Genomic DNA, 20,985 nt, shown 5'->3' on the forward strand with positions numbered 1-20,985 from the left:
AGTAAGAAAATGAAGAACATCTTGAATGGAACAAATTAATGGGTCAAAATCCTGCAAAGTTGACGAAGGCTGTCCATTTTGCAGAGTAAGATCTTTTTGTAGCTGTTTTTTCTGCTGCATCCAACATGTTGCACCTCTGTCAGGACTGAGGGAGATGTCAGTATCACCAGATTCTCCACACTGTGAGCCTCGAGGCCCACATGTCTGGGTGTCAGACCAGACCATTGTTGTGCGATATGAGGTCTGAACATACTGGGAGTCGAAGGAAATTCCGTTGTGACAGATGTAGGAGAATGGGAAACATGTTTGCTTCAGCCACCACAGGGCAATCATGATGTAATTGAAGTGTTCCCCTCTGATCTTTGCAATCACTTGCGCTAAGAGAGGAACTGGAGGAAAGAGGTAATACAATGTCCCTGACCACTGTAGTACAAAAGTGTCCCCCAATGACACTGTCTCTATCCCTGCTCTCAAACAGAATTTTCAACAAACCTGATTCTTCCTCCTTGAAAAAAAGTCTTTAGTCAGGGTTCCCCATAGTCGGAATATGTGCTTCAGGACCGACGGTGACAGTTCCCATTCATGAGATGACTCTGTGAACCTACTCAGGGAATCTGCTAGTATATTGTCTACTCTGGAGATGTGCAGTGCCGAAAGACAAATACGTCTGGGGATTGTCCATGCGAAGATCTTCAGAGTTAAATCCACTAACAAGGGGGAATGGGTCCCCCCCTTGCTTGTTGAGATACCAAAGGACAGATGTGTTGTCCATCAGAATCTGTATATATCTCCCCAATATCTGTCTTAAATGTGATGAGTGCCTTCCATACAACTAGAAATTCCAAGGCATTGATATGATAATTGCTTTCCTGCTTTGACCAATATCCTTGGATCCAAAGAGGACCACAGTGGGCCCCTCATCCCTGAAGAGGGATGTTGTTATCACCCTGGCTTGAGGAGATTTGCCCTACAATCTTTCTGATGTCACACTGTGTTGATCTAGTGGCGAAAAAGTTTGACAGCCACCACCTGGAAAACTTAAGTGAGCTCCCTTTGCTCATCAGGTAAATAATCACATAATGAGCTCATCTTCTCCTACAGAAGTCAGTGTGGTATAGTGGCTAAAGTGTCAGACTGGGAGTCGGAAGATCCGGGTTCTAGTCCCCACTCAGCCATGGAAACCCATTGGGTGACTTTGGGCCATTTGCAGACTCTCAGCCCAACCTACCTCACAGGGTTGTTGTTGGGAGGATAAAATGGAGAAGAGGAGGATTATGTTTTTCCTTGGTGAAAAAAGGCAGGATATAAATGCAATAATAACTAACTAAATAAATAGCTGATAATGAGACATCACGGCCTCATCATTTGAAACATGGAGTCCCAGGGCTGCCAATGAGTATAATCTATGGCCCAAAATATCCAGCCTGCGACCTTCTTTATCCACAGGGAAGGTGTGAGGTTTTCAAAATCAACCCTGTGCTGATTCAACTATTACCAAGTTAGGTCTCAGGTGCGGGAGGAAAAAAGGAGGCATCCTTCTCTTGAATCCAATATATGGATTTTAAACGTTTGACATAGGAGCCAAAGAAAAGGGGGCAATCCAGGATTGCCGTACTATTTGAAGCAACACTGGCAGAAAAGGAATTGCTACCGGTACTGTGCAATCAGTATAAACAGCATCATAGGCAGGGTCTTTAATATGTTCCACCTGTTGCTGAGCTTCAATATCTAGGGTTTGTGCCACTAAGCACCTGATCAGAGAAAACACCCACATCCTCCGATGGAGAGGCTCTTTCCCAGGAATCCACTATTTCATCCAGAGAGGAGACTGAAGAGTAACCTGATGAATCATATTGATAATGTTCCGCTGAGTTTGGAGAGTTCCCAGCAGCCAAAGGTTGCTCAGAAGCAGAAGTTTGTACAGCAGGTGGAAAGGGCAAAGATGATCTTGCTCTGTAATGTCCATTTGAATCTGAGGAGGCGGAGTTCATGGGTGATGGTCCCAAGCCAGCGATGTTGAGCGAAGAGGCACTGGATGGGGAGGTAAGAATGCTTCTTGTGGTGGCAGACAAGGAAGTGATGTTGAAGGGCTCAGTCTGTAGCCAGGTGAGGTGCCCCTTAGGTATCGTGTCTGTTAATAATACAACTCTCAGTCATGACACCGTCCCCAAACATCATAGTGCCAATATCTTTGAGGCAGCAAAGACCAACCTGAGAATCAGTCCCAATCACAATGTGGGGATTGATCTCGGAGTCTCACTGCCAGTCTCATTGCCTCTGCTATGTTACTCGCCTCTCTGATCCAAACGGAGAGGCGGGTAAGAAATAAAATTATTATTATTATTATTATTATTATTATTATTATTATTATTATTATTATTTAGCTAACTCTGGAGATCAGCACTGAGAACTCATCTCCCTGTCTCTCAAAGTTGATGGTAGTTGTTGGTATTGAGGAGACTGCATCCTCTCATCCAATTGGCATGGTACCAAAAATTCTTGAAGTTTGTCCCTAGAATTATATAGGTGAATTCAGCAAGTGGGGAAGAATCGCCAGATCCAAGGGAAGCAGCATTGATTACTTTATGTCCTTTGCCTTTTTCTTCCTCTTAGGAAAAGCCTCAGCTGATGTCTTCAGCTTCTTAGCTTTTTTCTTAACCACTGATAGTAGGAGTGATCGCCCTGAAGTAGGGGGAACTTTTGTAGAAGGGCTTGGAATTTCAGGTGCAGACATTGTCTTGGATTAGGCGAGAGGGATCTGAGAGTCTTACAATGCTTTAATTTGTTTTTAACTGTGCATATTTATTGTTTTATACTGTATGTTTTTATCTGTACACCGTTCTGAGATCTTAATGATATAGGGTGGGATATAAATGTTTTAGATAAATGCTCAATGCCACAAAATAGCCTTCAGCCTATTGGCTCTATTTTGTCTGACTTGTTTTGAAAAAGACATGCAAAACTGGCAAGTCTCTACAATATGGGCCTCTCTGAGGCACAAAAGGCACGAAGTGTAACCATCAGGGGGGGTAGCTTGCTGCCACACTGAACCCACTTAGTGAACAAGGCTTTTAAGGTCATGTGCCTCAGAAAAGCCTGAGGGCACAAAATTATTATTATTATGGTAAACGAAGAAAAAGGGAGTCCAACGAAGAAGGAAATACTCTAACAGAGAAAAATGGTAAGTCCTCAGCACAGAGTGATAGTGTCGAAAGAGTACTGAGGAATAGGACAGGAACATACTGAGCATGTGCAGTATGACGGTGGGAGAAGTTCCCCCCCCCCAAAAAAAGTTTTCCTCAGCTATCAAAGTTTCCAAAGCAAGGCTCCGCACAGGTGCACAGAGACCATGAAGAAGAACAATAGAAGCTCGCAGGGGAGGCAGGGAAAAAAGCGCTTTGCATATTTATTTAATACAATAGGAGAGCTAATAAACAAGCAATGACTAATGTTAGAAATACTCAAGAAGTTTCAGCAGCAACCATATCTGATTATGTTTCCTAAATTCAATTAGATTCATTCATCATTCAAGGCATGTACGTATGTTAACTACAGTGTCACTTCTTTTTCAGCATCCATTCATTTAGATGCTCTGCGCTAGAATAACATTGGGGGTGGTTTTTTTTTTGCAAATGCATTTTTATTGTAATTTCAAAACATAATAAAAAAACATGCATTAGGAAGTTTCTAAATTCTAAATTGATTTTTAGGGGTTTTTAAAAAGGCAAACTTAAAAAAAAATCCTAAAAATGAAGGCATGAACCAATCTGATTCCAGGCAACAATTGATGAAGGCTTATGCACCATAACATAGAGAACAGTTCAAGTAGTGCCTAAAAATAGTGTTCACAACAACGTAGGAATGAAGCCAGACTCCAAAGCACATGGTCCCAGAGTATGGGAAACAAACAGAACTAATTTGAACTCTTAACACATGAAGACAGAGCCTCGTGTGGCGCAGAGTGGTAAAGCAGCAGTTTCTGCAGCTGAAACTCTCCCCACGGCCTGAGTTCGATCCCAGCGTAAGCTGGTTTCAGGCAGCCGGCTCGGATCGACTCAGCCTTCCATCCTCCCGAGGTCGGTAAAATGAGTACCCAGTTAGCTGGGGGAAAGGTAATAACGGCCGGGGAAGGCAACGGCAAACCACCCCGCTATAAGGCCTGCCAAGAAAACATCAGCGAAAGCTGGTGTCCCTCCAAGGGTCAGTAATGACTCAGTGCTTGCACAAGAGGTTCCTTTCCTTTCCTTCAACACATGAAGGCAAATGTGACTTGATAGGTATAACTGAAACTTGGTGGGATGGGTCCCATGACTAGAATATAGAAAATGGATATAAATTGTTCAAAAAGAACAGAAGAAACAGAAAGGGAGTCGGAGTTGCACTATATGTTAAAAATACCTATCCCTGCTCAGAAATGCAGGATGATTCTGAGAGCCCCATCGATAGCATCTGGATTAAAATAAATGGGGCAAGGAATAATGACCACCAATCAAGGAGAAGACAAGGATGAAACTTTTGGTAAGCAAAATGCCAGTATTTCAAGGAAGTGCAATGTAGTAATAATGGGGGACTTCAATTACACTGACATCTGTTGGGAGACAAATTCTGCCAAAAGTAGCCCTTCCAAGAAATTCCTGACATGTGTGGCTGATAACTTTCTCCTACAGAAAGTAGAGGAAGGAACCAGAAGATCAGCTATCCTTCACTTGCTCATAATAAGGATAACTGAGGCCTTAGCTAGACCTAAGGTTTATCCGGGGATCATCCTGGGGTCGTCCCTGCCTGCTCCCGGGATATCCTGTGTGTCATTTACATGAACAGGGATGACCATGGGATGATCCCGGGATAAACCTTAGGTCTAGCTAAGGCCTTAGTGAATAAAGTGGTAGTTATGGGAACTCTGGGGGAAAGTGACCACGTTGTGCTTGAATTCTTGATTTTAAGGAAGCAAAAGCTGAGTGTAGCCATACACATATTCTGGATTTTAGGAAAGCTGATTTTAAAGAACTCAGAACTATGATAACTATGAGATGACCTGGAAAAAAAAAAGGATACATATAGGAAGTGGAAGGAAGGCCAGGCTACAAAAGAAGAGTACAGACAGGTAGCACAGAAGTGAATAGTAAAAGACAGAGAGAAGAAATGGTGGTTCAACTGCTTAATGAGGATGGCAAATTGATAACAGATGACAAAAAAAAGGCCGGAGTGCTCAATTAGTACTTTGGCTCAGTCTTCTCCCCAAAGTGGGTCTATGACCCCCTGGAAAAAGTGAAGTACAAGCTGAAGGGCCAGGATTGCAGTTTGAGATTGATAAACAAATGCCAAGTTCTATGTCTAGGAATCATCTGTCAGGTATGCTTTAAGGTGGATTCCTGCAATGACCAGGGGGTTGGACTTAATGGCCTTATAGGCCCCTTCCAACTCTACTATTCTATGATTCTATGATAAATTAATAAAGCATTGTGTGAATATCTGTTCTATATCTTCATTTATCAATACTGAATCTAATGCCAATCAATTTCACTGGGTTCCCTGGGTTCTACTATCACAAAAGTTGCCTTGAATCTAACAACTCTTCTGGTCACCATAGGCAACCAGAAATTCCACACAGACGAGGGAGTAGTGGTGGTGGTAGTGTTGTACAAGAATAATCCTTGTAGATATAGACAATACTTAGCTTTAAAGTTCTATAGCAGATCTCACCCATATGACTTTTAGGTTCTTTTCTATTCTGAAAGTTTTTTTTAAAAAAATGTTTAAATACAAGAATCAATTCAAGTGGAGGAGGTAGCAATGCTGCAGGTACAACCTGTCCACTCTGCTGACCACGATGTTGAGTAGAAAACCAACAGAAAGTGTTCATAAGTTAAATCACAGGGCTGAATGAACTGCTTATATTAAACTGGCACTGAAACACTCATTCTGTGAGTATTTGAAAGCATCTGTTTGAGTTTAAGCAAATAAAATATTTTGCAGCCCAGTGACTCCACAGGAAAATGCATCTTGCATCAACTCATCTGATTCAAATTTTCCATTGCATTTGAATAAATAGAGTTGTTCGTTTCCCCCTTCTGTTTTATTTATAGCTTGGAAAGGAATCCCAAACTCATAACACAAATTCACAAGGTCCACATCCGCTTAATCAACCGCACTGTTTACAGTCTAGTGGGCAGAAATGTGAGCAATTCCAATTTCATAAATTGGTACTAGTTTCAGAATTCAGCAGTCCTTGAACATTGGCTTTCTTTTTCTTATTTATTTAGAATTATTTTTAGGTTGTATTTAAGGGTAAAACTCTTTTCTTTGTCTTTGGTTTAAAAGCCAAGTCACTAACCACAAAGACTCTGAAAGTAAGGCTTCATAGCAATGTGAACGATGCAAAGTGAAATCCTATTAGCAGACCTGAAGCCTTCCACACTGTTTTTTCCCCTCATCATGAGAAAATGGATCAATTATATAAGTCAAGAAGATCTAGCAAATTTGCTAACCGCACGTACCTTATACAAGTCACAGAATTTAGACTTGCCATAGTGCAGAATTTGAGTGACCCTGATGCATTTTTCCTACAAAGTATACTCAACAAGCTGGTGAACATGACAAAGGATACCCCTATGGAAATTGTTGTAAACTGGTGAAAAAGCTTTTGCATCCACTCTAGCATTTTGACAGTTAACTGTTCTTGGAAATATAGGAACGTTTTCTCCCATATGTAACTGGTCATCTTCGGAGGCTCTTCTCCAGGAGTCCCCACCAAAGGAAGCTAGGTTGATTCCTACACTTTAAGATATTTCTCGACCTGCAGCAGTTTTATGTTATTTATGCCATCCAATGTAAGTGTCCAAAAATTTATGTGGGAAAAACCATCAGACCCCTTAAAAAACAAATAGGCACCTGTGTAATATCAAAAACAATAGACCAGTTGCTCCACTCATATCCCACTTTGGGAAAAGGAACATCTTTTAACAGATTTTAAGTTTTGGTCACTGGAAAAACTTAATTATAAGGATGAGAAGCAGCTGCTGAAAAAAGAAATTAAGTGGATTTTGAAATTAAAGACTTTGGCCTTAGCTAGACCTAAGGTTTATCCCGGGATCATCCCTGTTCATGTAAATGACACATGGGGGATCCCGGGAGTAGGCAGGGTCAACCCTGGGACGATACCGGGATAAACTTTAGGTCTAGCTAAGGCCTTTGTCTCCACTAGGGCTACATGAGGAACTGGAATTCTTACCACTCCTATAATTACCCTGTAGTTTTGAGACATTCCCTGGTGCTTGTAGCTCTGTCCAGATATGAGAAGACCTTGATGGAATTGCCCTGTTATGATAACGCCTGTAAGAAATTCAGAAAAAAATGTGTAATAGTATATAAAATACATTGCTTCCAGTACATCCTGTCTAGTTGCCATCACAAGACAATTTGATGTTAATAATTTCTGCAATCATTATAAAAAGTACACAATATTTTAACTGTTTTGTATTATTAGATATATGCACAGGCCTTATCTGCAATGTGCCCTAAAAAGGCTTTTCATGTGTTTTACTGAAATTATGTGGATGCACACTGTGCTTGCAATGTGCTCTTATAATTGTAAAAGGTTTTAAGTTCTGTGTTGACTTATTCTTGCTTTATATATGTCATTTTACAGCCCCCTGAAGAAGGCCTAAAAAACAAGAGGCCGAAACTCGTCGGGCTTTTGTATAAACTTTTCTATAGCATCCTGAAACTTCTCTCCTTTTTCATGTACATCTTGGATGCTCACCCACCTATAAGGAAGAGAGACTTCTCAGTTGCTGGATCCCACTTATATGTCCTACCCAAATAGGGTTGCCTGGCACCTAGAATATTTTCTTTTTCCAGCAAGCAAAGACTTTTCTCTTTTCCAAGGCATTTTGGAAACAGTTCTAAATTTTTATGGCCGTGCTGTTTATTCATGTATGTTTTGTACTGCATTGCATTCTTTTAAATATTTGTATTGTATTTTATCTTTTTTAATCGTTTGTATGGCGTTTTAGTCTTTTAATTGCTTTTAATCTGTCCAGGGAACATTGGTAATTGGGTGTGTTCAATATATCACAAATAAATAAATAAATAAATAAATAAATAAATAAATACCAATATTCTATCACATTGAAGACTAAAATGTATATGGGTATGAAAGTTACTCACCCACCACTAAAGAAAATGCTGACTGCAGTAGTATCACATCACACTTTTTCTCCCACACTAGAGGCATTCAAGAGGCAGCTGGACAACCATCTGTCAGGGATGCTTTAGGATGGATTCCTGCATTGAGCAGGGGGTTGGACTCAATGGCCTTGTAGGCCCCTTCCAACTCTGCTATTCTATGATTCTATAGGGAGATATGTGGGGAAAATGTGTGTTAGGAGTGGCCATGCATTCCAATAAAGTTTGTTTCAGACTGCAAGAAATTATTATCACAAAAACATCTTACAAGAGTTTTTAGGAAACCTGCTCTTAAAATAGGAATCCATTTGGGGTTTTTGGTTCGGTTTTTTTTTTTTTTTTTTTAGTTCTTCAATAATAGTATGCTCCAAGTACATTACTTGGAAATTCAAAATACAGATTTAAAACTAGCCATTTAAGGACTATATCCTAGGCAAAACCACATTTCTAATCATAGCATTTAGCACTGCTTAGCAATACTTTAATTATTTATTCAAGGTTTAGTATAGCAAAGTTGGAGCAAGATAATGCCACACTGCATTCGTCATCAGTGAGTCATTATGGGACTTCTACACATTATTCTTATTTACAAGGCTGAATCTGAAAGGAGGTCAAAAAAGAAAAGAGGGGATAGCCTGTGATAATAACCTATTTATAAGGAAAGGTAACAAGCAGCAAAGATGTAGCACCATCCCATAGATGCTAATCATAGTAAAAATGCTAACCATACAATGCTAATCATTGTAAAAATTTATATAAAAATATGCGTATTGCTTTGTAGTTTGGTTAGCTGCTAGTACAGAGCATTTTATATAATTTATAATGGGCACATTTCCAAGATAGGAATCATGTTTAATTTTATGCAACAGTACCTTTTACTAGTACCCCCATAGACAAAATGCTAAGCTTCGGAAAATAAGTTAAAATCATTGTTCCTAACAACAACAAAAAGTTGTCAACAAGTCAAATATAGTTTTCTACGATTATTCTTTATGACTAATAGATTATCTCTGTTTAGCACTACACATCAGTGTCTCTTATCTGCTCAGTATGGTTTAGTTTGGTCAGCTGCTAATACTGAGCATTTTCATATAATAGTAAACAGGCATGTTCCCAAGACAGGAATCATGCTATATTTTAACATAAAAGAATTCATTAATAAAAATCACAATTAGATCAATCTTTGAGAAACGTCATGTGTATTATCTAAAATACGAGTATTTTGTGTATATTGATATGGTATTTGATATGTATATTGATATGGTATTTGTATTATATTTTAATTTTAGCTCCTGATGAAGGATCTGACAATCCAAAAAGTTGAGCCTTCTTGAACTTTTAAATAAAAGCATTATCCTGTATGGCACCAGAGCCAGCCTCTCTTTCTACCCCAGTTTGAGAAGGTACCATTGATAAGCACTCTTTGAGTCTGATTCTGTAGCCAACTGTCAATCCATCTACCGTAATCGTTGTTCCATCTAGCCCACCGATCAGAATATCATGTGGTACTTTGTCAAAACCTTTGCTGATGTCAAGATATATTATGTCTTCAGCATTCCCACAGTCCACAGGGGAGGTTAACTAATCAAAGAATTATTATTATTATTATTATTATTATTATTATTATTATTATTATTATTATTTCTTACCCACCTCTCCATTTTGATCGAGGCAGGGAACAACAGTAAATATAAAATACATAAAACTGAATTAAGAACATAATATACATTGTTAAAACATCCTAAAAACATCCTAAAATCCCCCTGGATAGGCCTGCCAGGAGAGATCAGTCTTGATAGCTTGCTGTCAAAGGCCACAACCTAGGTTTGGCAGTGTGTCAACCAGTTCTGGATGGGGTTACACTCCCCCTGAAAGTTTTTTTGTTGTTGTTGCTTTTAGCAACCCTCGCTATCCTCAGCTCATTGTCATCTTGAGCCTTCCTGACTTCCACCCATTTCTCATTAGGGTCACTTGCCATGGGAACTTACTCATTATTGTTGTGAGTTCATTAAAATTGGCTTTTCTAAAATCCAAAATCCACTTAGCTTTTGTTTCCTTTGAAATCAAGAATTCAAGTATGACATGGTCACTTTCCCCCAGAGATCCCGTAACTACCACTTCATCCACTAAGTCATCCCTATTGGTCAGTATCAATTCAAGGATCCTCTAGTTCCTTCCTCTACTTTCTGTAGGAGAAAGTTATCAGCCACATATGACAGAAATAAATTTATTATGCTCTACATGTTATGGAGGAATTACCTCCTTCTTTGGGAGATAAAATACAAAAATTAACTATAAGAGTAGTATCTTGTTGACAACACCTTAATTCTTTTAAACAAAGTTTTAAGGGACTTTTCAACAAAAGAATACTACATTTTCTTAAACAACTTTAAAAAGTAATTTTTAAAAAATCATCATCATAATTAATTCCCACTTTTTTTATATGGCTGCCATGTTTTTTCTCCTATCAAATTTCTTAACAGTAGTGAAAACATTCCCTTTTGTTTCACTTTCAACACAAATCATTACTCTCCCGCTACCCACAAACATAAACCTAAGCCAGTACCCTCCGAAGATCCTGTAGGAAATGAAAGGGTTAATTGAGTTTTAGGCTGCTTTTTCTGCTTTCTGTGAACTGCTGCAAGAAGATGTAGCGATGTCATCTGTCTCACACCTACCAGAATAGGGGGTAGTATGCCTGATGGGATTAGGTAAAGGTATCCTGTTTAGAAATGTATCCCACTCCTCTCACACAGGTTGTGTAAATGTATTCCACTCCCCTTTTTCTTTGTGTATCCCACCCCCTTCATTCCACTCCCCTTTTTCCATTGTCAGCTGACCCTATGTGAATAAAAGTGGTGTGCAAGCTCCAATCAGGGTCCGACCCTGTTCGAGTCGCACCTCAGTATACTGATACGTGGTGTCCTCTGCAATGTTTTTCTACGCTCGTCTTTCGTACCTAAGGTCAGGGACAAGAACCTGCCATATTTCTAACAATCCCATAAACATAAGCACAAGTTTACCTGTTTTACATTGGTTTTGAGTTTCCTGGTCTCCAAGTACAATAACTTTCAGAAATCATTACAACTCCCCTGGAAGTCAAGCAGCAAGGACCTCCACCTGGTCACTGAGTGCATAGAACATGCCCTGACATCCTGCTACCCTCACACTCAATACTCTCCTGGCTAGGATGCAAAGCTCTTCTACATTCCTGTCTCATACTTGCCAACCACAGTGGCAGACTGTGTGTTCACCCCATCTGGGATCAAGCCAGCACAGGCAGTGTAGATTATTTTGCTGTACTTTATGGTTTTAATTGTGAACTGCCCAGAGAGCCTTGGCTATTGGGCAGTATAAAAATGTAATAAATAAATATAACATTTCCTTCTTTTTTGAGTGCTGTGAATGCTGTTTTTTGAGCTTTCATAACTCATAGCAGAAAAAAAACCTTTGGTGTGTCTTACGTACTGCAGATGGTTCCTAATTAGACTACACCTCATTTGAGCTCAGTTGCTGATCCTGCTGTTACTTACAATCAGCATTTCTTTTTATGTTTTCAATTGGTGTTCAAAATACAATGTATTCTCTATTTTAGCCCAGAAAAATCTAAGTTTTCATTAAGCCCATTTGACTACATGCTTTTTAAAGAAATAATCCAAAATAATTCTTTTACTTAATACTATGTCATTCCCATACACCTTTTCAATCCTCTCCCTCACCCCAAAGTCTGTTATAGTCTGGTCAGTAATGATCAAACCTTGCTTGATCTATCAGTCATGGGCATTTCGTTTTTGTCTGTTACTGTTTTTGTGAGGATGAGCTGCACAGGGGCAGTGGGAAACAAGGAGCAACACTGGAAAGAAAAAGAGAAGTCAAACATTTTCAGCGTACATCTTCCTCTGTTACTGGCAATTCTATAACCACTTGCCTTTGAACGCAATGGAACTTAGCAAACAAAGCTAAAAAAATCCCATGTTAATTTTCTGTCCCAATTCACCAAGCATTTGACCTGAATATGATTTAAATCACACTTAATATGATTTAAATGTTATATTTTTTGTTGGAATACTTGTAATAATAATTAAAGATAATAACATGCACTTCCCTTACATTGTTTAAATGTAAGAAACAAGCAATGGTACTGAAAACTGAGCCCCAGTATTGGGATACGAAATAATAATAATAATAATAATAATAATAATAATAATAATAATAATAATAACTGTTGACACACTAATTCCAGACTTCTCCATCCTGGTGCCCTCCAGACATGCTGGGAGTTGTAGTCCAAAGCATCTGTAGGGCACCAGGTTGGGAAAACTTGCACTAATTAATTTCAGCAACCCAAAGTGCTGTGGATGACACAGTTCAACTCTCTTCCACTGAGGTTGTTGGGGCTTTTTCCATTCTGTTCCATTTTACACTAAGACATGTATTTCAGTGACATAATTTTATTCTCCCACATACCTGATAGGGATATAGTCACTTGAAAAACTTTAATTACAACTTTGAAACAGCCAAATTCGCCAAATATTATATTTGCAATTGCAATCCATTTATTACTAAATAACTTATGAAATGAAAACTTTTAAAAAATCCACTTCACACATCACTGTCTACTTCTCACTGCACCCACTGCTCAACTCAGGGTCTAACCCCAAAAGGCTGAAGAGGCTGCAGTTATCTAGAAACACAGATGGTAGGTTGAGATGCAAATAGGAACCTGGACAGGAGGCTAATCCAATGCCAGTTACTGAAATTGACCTTCTGTCCATGTTGCAAAGTGCTTCTGTTTCCTCACACATCAGTTTCCCTATTCTCAGAGCTCAGTCATGGAGACTAGGGGCTCATCTACACCAAGCAGGATATTCCGCTATGAAAGTGGTATAAAAGCAGTATATAAAAAGCAGGAGCCACTCCCTTGTGGACTGTGGGAATGCTGTGGATGTCATATATCTTGACTTCAGCAAAGCTTTTGACAAAGTACCACATGACATTCTGATTAACAAACTAGCTAAAAGTGGGCTAGATGGAACAACTATTAGGTGGATCCACAGTTGGCTACAGAATCGGATTCAAAGAGTACTTATCAATGGAACCTTCTCAAACTGGGGAGAGGCAACGAGTGGGGTGCCGCAGGGCTCAGTCCTGGGCCCAGTGCTCTTCAACATTTTTATTAATGATTTGGACGAGGAGGTGCAGGGAACGCTGATCAAATTTGCAGATGACACCAAATTGGGTGGGATAGCTAATACCCTGGAAGACAGAAACAAACTTCAAAGTGATCTTGATAGGCTGGAGTGCTGGGCTGAAAACAACAGAATGAAATTTAATAGGGATAAATGCCAAGTTCTACATTTAGGGAATAGAAACCAAATGCACAGTTACAAGATGGGGGACACTTGGCTCAGCAATACTACAAATGAGAAAGATCTTGGAATTGTTGTAGATCACAAGCTGAATATGAGCCAACAGTGCGATATGGCTGCAAGAAAGGCAAATGCTATTTTGGGCTGCATTAATAGAAGTATAGCTTCCAAATCACGTGAGGTACTGGTTCCTCTCTATTCGGCCCTGGTTAGGCCTCATCTAGAGTATTGCGTCCAGTTCTGGGCTCCACAATTCAAGAAGGACGCAGACAAGCTGGAGCGTGTTCAGAAGAGGGCAACGAGGATGATCAGAGGTCTAGAAACAAAGCCCTATGAAGAGAGACTGAAAGAACTGGGCATGTTTAGCCTGGAGAAGAGAAGATTGAGGGGAGACATGATAGCACTCTTCAAATACTTAAAAGGTTGTCACACAGAGGAGGGCCAGGATCTCTTCTCGATTCTCCCAGAGTGCAGGACACGGAATAACGGGCTCAAGTTAAAGGAAGCCAGATTCCGGCTGGACATCAGGAAAAACTTCCTGACTGTTAGAGCAGTGCGACAGTGGAATCAGCTACCTAGGGAGGTTGTGGGCTCTCCCACACTAGAGGCATTCAAGAGGCAGCTGGACAACCATCTGTCAGGGATGCTTTAGGGTGGATTCCTGCATTGAGCAGGGGGTTGGACTCGATGGCCTTGTAGGCCCCTTCCAACTCTGCTATTCTATGATTCTATGATACTGCTTTTTAGTGATATTAAAGTGCACTGACAACTGTTGAGGCCTATGACACATAACATATACAGTTTTCATACCACTTTCATAGTGTTATATCCTGCTTGGTGTAGATGTGTCATGGGCCCCAACAGTTGTCAGTGCACTTCAGTACCACTATAAAGCAGTAGTGTAGATCCTGCAGCATTTGTGTGGCTCCTGCCTTTTATATATATGTACAGCACCATGTACATTGATGGTGCTATATAAATAAATAATAATAATAATAATAATAATAATAATAATAATAATAATAATAATAATATTCTGCTTTCATAGTGGAATATCCTTCTTGGCGTTGATGAGCCCTAGGAGGTTGATGAGAGGCAAGATGAACAAAGAGCAGAGGGGCATCCTAATGACTTCTCTTAGCAGGAAGTTGCCCAGCCTACAGAGGCACAGCAGGTCTTAGAGCTTTATAGTAGGCAGTGTCACAGGACTGAGCACCTAGGATCACCTGACTCTCAATATCAGGATGATTCTGATTCATGGTAATTATATCCTAGCATGAACTGTCTGTGGTGAACTCTTCAGATCTGAGTTCTGCAGCACCTGACTCTTTAGTGCCCCTTGAATGCACTTGTCCTGTATCTCTGTAGGCCTGGTTTTAGCTCTCAATCCAAATGGCAAATATCTGGATTATACAAAGAGAGCTAATACTTCCAGTGAATGACTGGCTAAGCAGATGTTGCTGAGCAGAGTAGTTTTGGTTCTGGGATCATAGCCTAAGCTTCCTTAACGAAGGACAATGGACAGGGTTGTTACACTTCACAAGGAGTGGGGGAAATACGTTTGGCACAAACATGGCAAATCTGACCAAGAGGGCTTTAAACTAAATCATGTCAGAGGTGGAAACAAAAGCCCACAAGTAAGCCCAAAGGTAAATGCTAAAGATAAGAACCTGGGTACTACAGAGGAAACTGTGAGAATTGTGGGGTGCCTAGCAAACTTCACAATAAAACGGTAGAACAGACATTAAGAACATAAGAGCCATGCTGGATCAGACCGCAGCTCCATCAAGTCCAACATTCTGTTCACACAGTGGCCAAACAGCTGCCAACCAGGAACCTACAAGCAGGACACAGGTGCAATAACACCCTCTCACCCATGTTCCCCAACAACTACTGAACATAGGCTTAATGCCTCTGTTACTGGAGGTAGCACAAAGCCATCAGGACAAGTACCCATTCATAGCCTTCTCCTCCAGGAATTTATCCAAACCCCTTTTAAAGCCATAGTAATTGGTGGCCATCACTACATCTTGTGGTAGCAAATTCCATAATTTAACTATGCACTATGTGAAATACATCCTTTTGTCTGACCTGAATCTCCCACAAATCAGCTTCAGGGAATCACCACAGGTTCTAGTATTTTGAGAGACGGAGAAAAATGTTTCCCTGTCCACATTCTCCACACCATATATAATTTTGTACACCTCTATCACATCTCCCCCTAACCTCCTATTTTCCAAGCTAAACAATCCCAGCTGTTGTGACCTTCCCTCATAGAGGAGATGCTCCAGCCCTTGATCATTCTAGTTGGCCTTTTCTGCATTTACCAGCTCCACAATATCTTCCCTTTTTAAGGTATGGTGACCAGAATTGTACATAGTATTCCAAGTATGGTCCTACCATAGATTTGTATAAAGGCAGTATGGTATTAGCTATTATTCCTTTTCTAATTATGCCTAACATGGAGTTTCCTCTTTTCTTTTCTTTTTTTTACCGCAGCTGCACATCGAGCTCTCCACGCAACCCCAAGTTCTCTTTCTTAGATATCACTACTAGCTCAGATCCCATCAGGTTATACTTGAAGTTGGGTTTTTTTTTTCCCAATTCGCATCTTTACACTTACTAATATTGAACCACATTTGCCATTTAGATGATCACTCTCCAATTTTGGAGAGATCCTTGGGCCTTCGTCAAAAGCATTTTTGAACTTCAAGTAAACAATGTCTACCAGATCACTCTGTCAACATTTTTTAATTAAAACTCACAAAGAACTCTAAAAGGTTAGTAAGACAGGACTTACTTCTGTGGAAACTATGGCCTCATCTACACCAAGCAGGATATTGCACTTTGAAAGTGGTATGAAAGCCGTATATAAGAGGCAGGAGCCACACTACTGCTTTATAGCAGTACTGAAGTACACTGACAACTGTTGGTGCCCATAGACACACAGGGCCTTGCTAGACGAGGCCTTGAGAGCCGGTTTCCCTGCTGTGCGTCCACATGACGCACAGGGGAATCCGGCCCCAGGCCGCACTGAAGCCTCCTCTAACGCGCCATAAGCGAAGTCGCTTATGGCCCGCCTTTTCCGCAGCTCCGGTCTGAGGCTGGGGCTGTGGAACGTCTAGAGACTTCTGTGGCTTTTTGCGGCTACTCGCTTACTTGCAAGGAGCCGCAAAAAGCCACGGACTGGCACAGCGCGCTTACGAGCACTGTGCCCATCGGGCCAGGGGCATCCGGGGGGGGGAGATGGGGGGGAAGGCCGGACCGGCAGGAGAAGGGGATGGCGAAGGGACACAGACGCGACACACGGGAGGGCGAGGGGGGCGGAGGGTGACAGACACGACGCACTGGAGGGCGGAGGGTGACAGACGCGACATACAGGAGGGCGAGGGGGGCAGAGGGTGACAGACACGACACAAGGGAGGGCGAGGGGGCAGAGGGAGACAGACGCGACACACAGGAGGGCAAGGGGGGGCAGAGGGTGACAGACGCGACACACGAGAGGGCAGAGGGCGACACACGGGACGGGGACAGGGAGGGCGGGCGGATGGGGGGGCTTAAGTAAAAAAAAAAAACCTTACCTTGTCCGGAGTCTTCCGGCCGCACGTGGCCCCCAAAAAAATGGCCGACGCTGCAGGGCTTCCGTAGTCCCTGCGCGTCGACCGTCTAGGAGGCTGGGCGGTGCGCGCTAAAGTTAGCACCGTCGCCCCGCCTCCCTGCTGGCTTATCCCGGCAGGTCTAGCAACGCCCATACTATATACTGCTTCCATACCACTATATCCTGCTTGGTGTGGATCCTGCCTTTTATATTCCACTTTCATACTGCTTTCATAGTGCAATATCCTGCTTGATGTAGATGAGGACTATGTTGATTCTTTTTCAGCAGGGCTTGTCCTGCTTACTAATTTTGTCTATATTAATGCTTTCAACCAATTTGCTTGGAACAGATGTTAAGCTAACCGTCCTGTAATTCCCTAGATTACCTCTAGACCACTTTTTTAAAAATGGTGTTACATTGTCCATTTTCCAGACCTTTGGTATAGAGGCTGATCTTAGGGACATGCTGCAAATTTTGGTTAGAAGTTTAGCAATTTCATATTTGAATTCTTTGAGAACTCTAGGATGGATACCATCTGGGGCCTAGTGATTTATTTGCTTTCAGTTCATCAATAAGGTTAAGAACTTCATCTTTTGTCACCATTATTTGCCTCAGTTCTCCAGATTCCCTTCCTGAAAACATCCATGCAGGTACAGGTATCTGCCCTATATCTTTTGCAGCGAAGACCAACAAGTAGAACTCATTCAGCTTGTTTGCATTCTCTTTGTTGTTCTTTTAACTCCATTGCCATCCAGTGTGCCAACTGGCTCCCTAGGTGGCTTCCTGCTTCTGATCTATTTAAAGAATTCTTTATTGTTGGCCTTGATATTGTTAGTGTGTCAGGTATAGGTTTCAGTATGGCTGTCAGGCCTTGCAATTTAGGAGAGGTGGGGGCTTTGCTGAAGGAGTCACTCAGATTATAGTGTCATCTTGGTGGGCTGAGCAGTGCCGCCCTGTTTGGACATGGACATAGCTGAAAATCCAAAGTCCCTTTCTGTGAAGTGGTCTGGAGGAGGCCTACGCTTCCTTTTTAAGTTGGAGCAAAGGCGAGGAGCCTTTGCTAGGAACATCTTATTGGCATAGCCTGAAACCCCTCCCTGTTTGGATCCATCACCATCTGCACATGGATTGGACTTTGGATTACTAAGGACTTTGCCATGGGAGGTTCGCTTGGCACCTACATTATATGCTTTTAGACGCCAGGTGAAGACTTTTTTATTCTCCCAGCATTTTAACAGTCTATAAATAAATTTTAACTTGGTGTTTTAAAATTGTAATTTTGCATTGCTGCTGTTTTTATCTGGTTGAGCTTTTATATTGTATTTTATATTATGGTTTTATACTGTTGTTTTATACTTTGAATGGTTTTAATTTTTGTGAACCGCCCAGAGAGCTCCAGCTCTTGGTATAGAAATGTAATAAATAAATAAATAAAGGAAGTGAGGCAGGTGGCTACTAGGAGGAGGGCTTTCTCCGCTGTGGCACCCCGGTTGTGGAATGAGCTCTCCAGAGAGGTCCGTCTGGTGCCTACACTGTACTCTTTTTGTCGCCAAATGAAGACTTTTTCATTCTCTCAGTATTTTAACTTAATTTTAACTTAATTTTAAATTTTACTGTTCTAACTCTGTATTTTAATCTTATATCAATTTTGCTGCGTGGTTTTATCCTGGTTGTGCTTCTTATACTGTATTTTGTATTTGTGCTTTTAACCTTTTGTTTGTTTTATTATGGTTTTAATTCTTGTGAACCGCCCAGAGAGCTTCGGCTATAGGGCGGTATAAAAATGTAATAAATAAATAAATAAATGAATGAAAAGAACTGTAAGCCTTTTCATAGACTTGAACTCTTGTTTGCTGTGGATTGTGTGTTCTTGTTGGTTAACAGCTCAGTGTAGTGGCAGACTGGGCTGGATTTTGACTGTTGGACCTTTCCTCTGCCGAATCAGCCAGCGGGGAGTTCCCAGTGCTAAAGCAGAAGCACAGGACACCCAGTGCCTGAGGTTTAGGCTTTGACCATGTTCCCTCAATTTGTCAATGAATGACCCACGGGACTAGCTCCCTTGAGATGGTTTGTTAAGCCTTTCAAGAATTTTCCACTGTGATTGCCTGAAGGATCATATTAGGACTCTTTCTCTCCACCCACACCCACCCTGGGTCTGGAACCCATTTTTGGAACCATGGAGTTGACAAGAGGGAAACCATGTTGCTGCTGTAATGATTAGCTTTTGACTGTTTTTGGAGCCTATAGCTCTGACCGTCTGCTATAAGAATTTCTGAAGCATGTAGCTTTTATTGTGGATTTCCTGCAAGTCTCACTGATTTGGGAGTCTCGTGTCAGTTTTCCAGAACACGAGCTTGTGTGATCAGGAATCACGACATAGTAATATGTTCTTGAAAATGTTTTTTTGCATCTCTTATTGTCTACTTGCATCACCTTTGTGCAAGTGTTTAACTCACTTGGGCAAGACTTCCATTTTCTGGAGGAAACCCTTCAGAAAAGGGCTTGTTAACCATGCTGGTGACCTCTTGGACTTATTTATTTATTTATTTAAAACATTTATATCCCGCCCTATATCATTAAGATCTCAGATAAAAACATACAGTATAAAACAATAAATATGCACAGTTAAAAACTTTCCTAAACTGTGGTATACATTTTAACTGAACTTCTTTTATTATGGTTTTCAGTAATCTCCAAGCAGTTTGAAGGGATTTAATCCTCTTGACTCCCCCTTTCAACTTCCTTTTTACCAGTTCCCTCATTTTAGAGTAGTTTCATCTTTTGAAGTCAAATGTAACTATGTTGGACTTCCTTGGCAATTTTCTACTTAACATATATTAAATCTGATAGCACTCTCGTCACTTTTTCCAATTGGCTCAACAACATGTACATCTCATACTAGATTCTGGGTGACACCATTTAGGATTAAATCCAGGGTCGCCTCCCCTTTGGTCAGTTTCATGGCCAACTGTTCTAGGACACAGTCATTTAGGCCAGAAATTTAGCCTCTATCATGATTGGAATACGCATTTATCCAGTCAATGTAGAGTTAATTCATGTAACCCATTATTATAGCTTCTCCGCGAGCCCCTGCCAAAGGAAGTGAGGCAGGTGGCTACCAGGAGGAGGGCCTTCTCTGCTGTGGCACCCCGGCAGTGGAATGAGCTCCCTAAGGAGGTTCGCTTAGCACCTACATTATATGCTTTTAGATGCCAGGTGAAGACCTTTTTATTCTCCCAGCATTTTAACAGCCTATAAATAAATTTTAACTTGGTGTTTTAAATTTGTAATTTTGCATTGCTGCTGTTTTTATCTGGTTGAGCTTTTATATTGTATTTTATATTATGGTTTTATACTGTTGTTTTATACTTTGAATGTTTTTAATTTTTGTGAACCGCCCAGAGAGCTCCGGCTATTGGGCGGTATAGAAATGTAATAAATAAATAAATAAATAAATAAATAATAGCACTTCCTCATTTGCTGGGCTCCTTGATTTCACTTTCCATCTCAATGTCATCCTGAGCATTTTGGTCTGGAGGAAGATAGCATGTTCTTATCCCTAAATTAGTTTTGGAGCATTGGAACGGAATATCCAAATGCTTCTGATATTTATACACCAATGTAGTGTTAGAAATAAATACGAGCGTGAATTCCTAGTACAGGACTTGCCATGATGAATCCGGCACCACTCTCTGAAAGCATGATGAATGCCCAACCTTCCTCCCAACTTTGAACCTATGGAAGTGGTTTGCTTTGTGATCAGCCTAGCAGTTGTGCAACTATCCTCACAACGTCCCCAGCTTCCATTCATGGTACCCTGGAGAACCATGG

The 20,985-nt window shown here is 40.9% G+C and overlaps 1 protein-coding gene across 3 annotated transcripts in view; it reads right to left on the reverse strand.

Moving 5' to 3' along the window:
• Positions 1 to 20,985, reverse strand: part of GJC1 (gap junction protein gamma 1) — a 76,059-nt gene that overhangs the window by 36,430 nt on the left and 18,644 nt on the right. Inside the window, exons 2-3 of one of the 3 annotated variants that reach the window (XR_010025738.1) lie at positions 7,202 to 7,332; positions 7,013 to 7,068 (exon numbers count right to left, since the gene is read on the reverse strand). The gene's annotated coding sequence lies outside the window, so the exon portion shown is untranslated. Of the gene's footprint in view, positions 1 to 7,012; positions 7,069 to 7,201; positions 7,333 to 20,985 lie in introns of those variants that run through there. The other 2 variants (XM_063133009.1, XM_063133017.1) reach the window with 2 other exon arrangements.

This window comes from Elgaria multicarinata, chromosome 1 (assembly GCF_023053635.1).
Source record: "Elgaria multicarinata webbii isolate HBS135686 ecotype San Diego chromosome 1, rElgMul1.1.pri, whole genome shotgun sequence".
Lineage (NCBI taxonomy): Eukaryota > Metazoa > Chordata > Lepidosauria > Squamata > Anguidae > Elgaria > Elgaria multicarinata.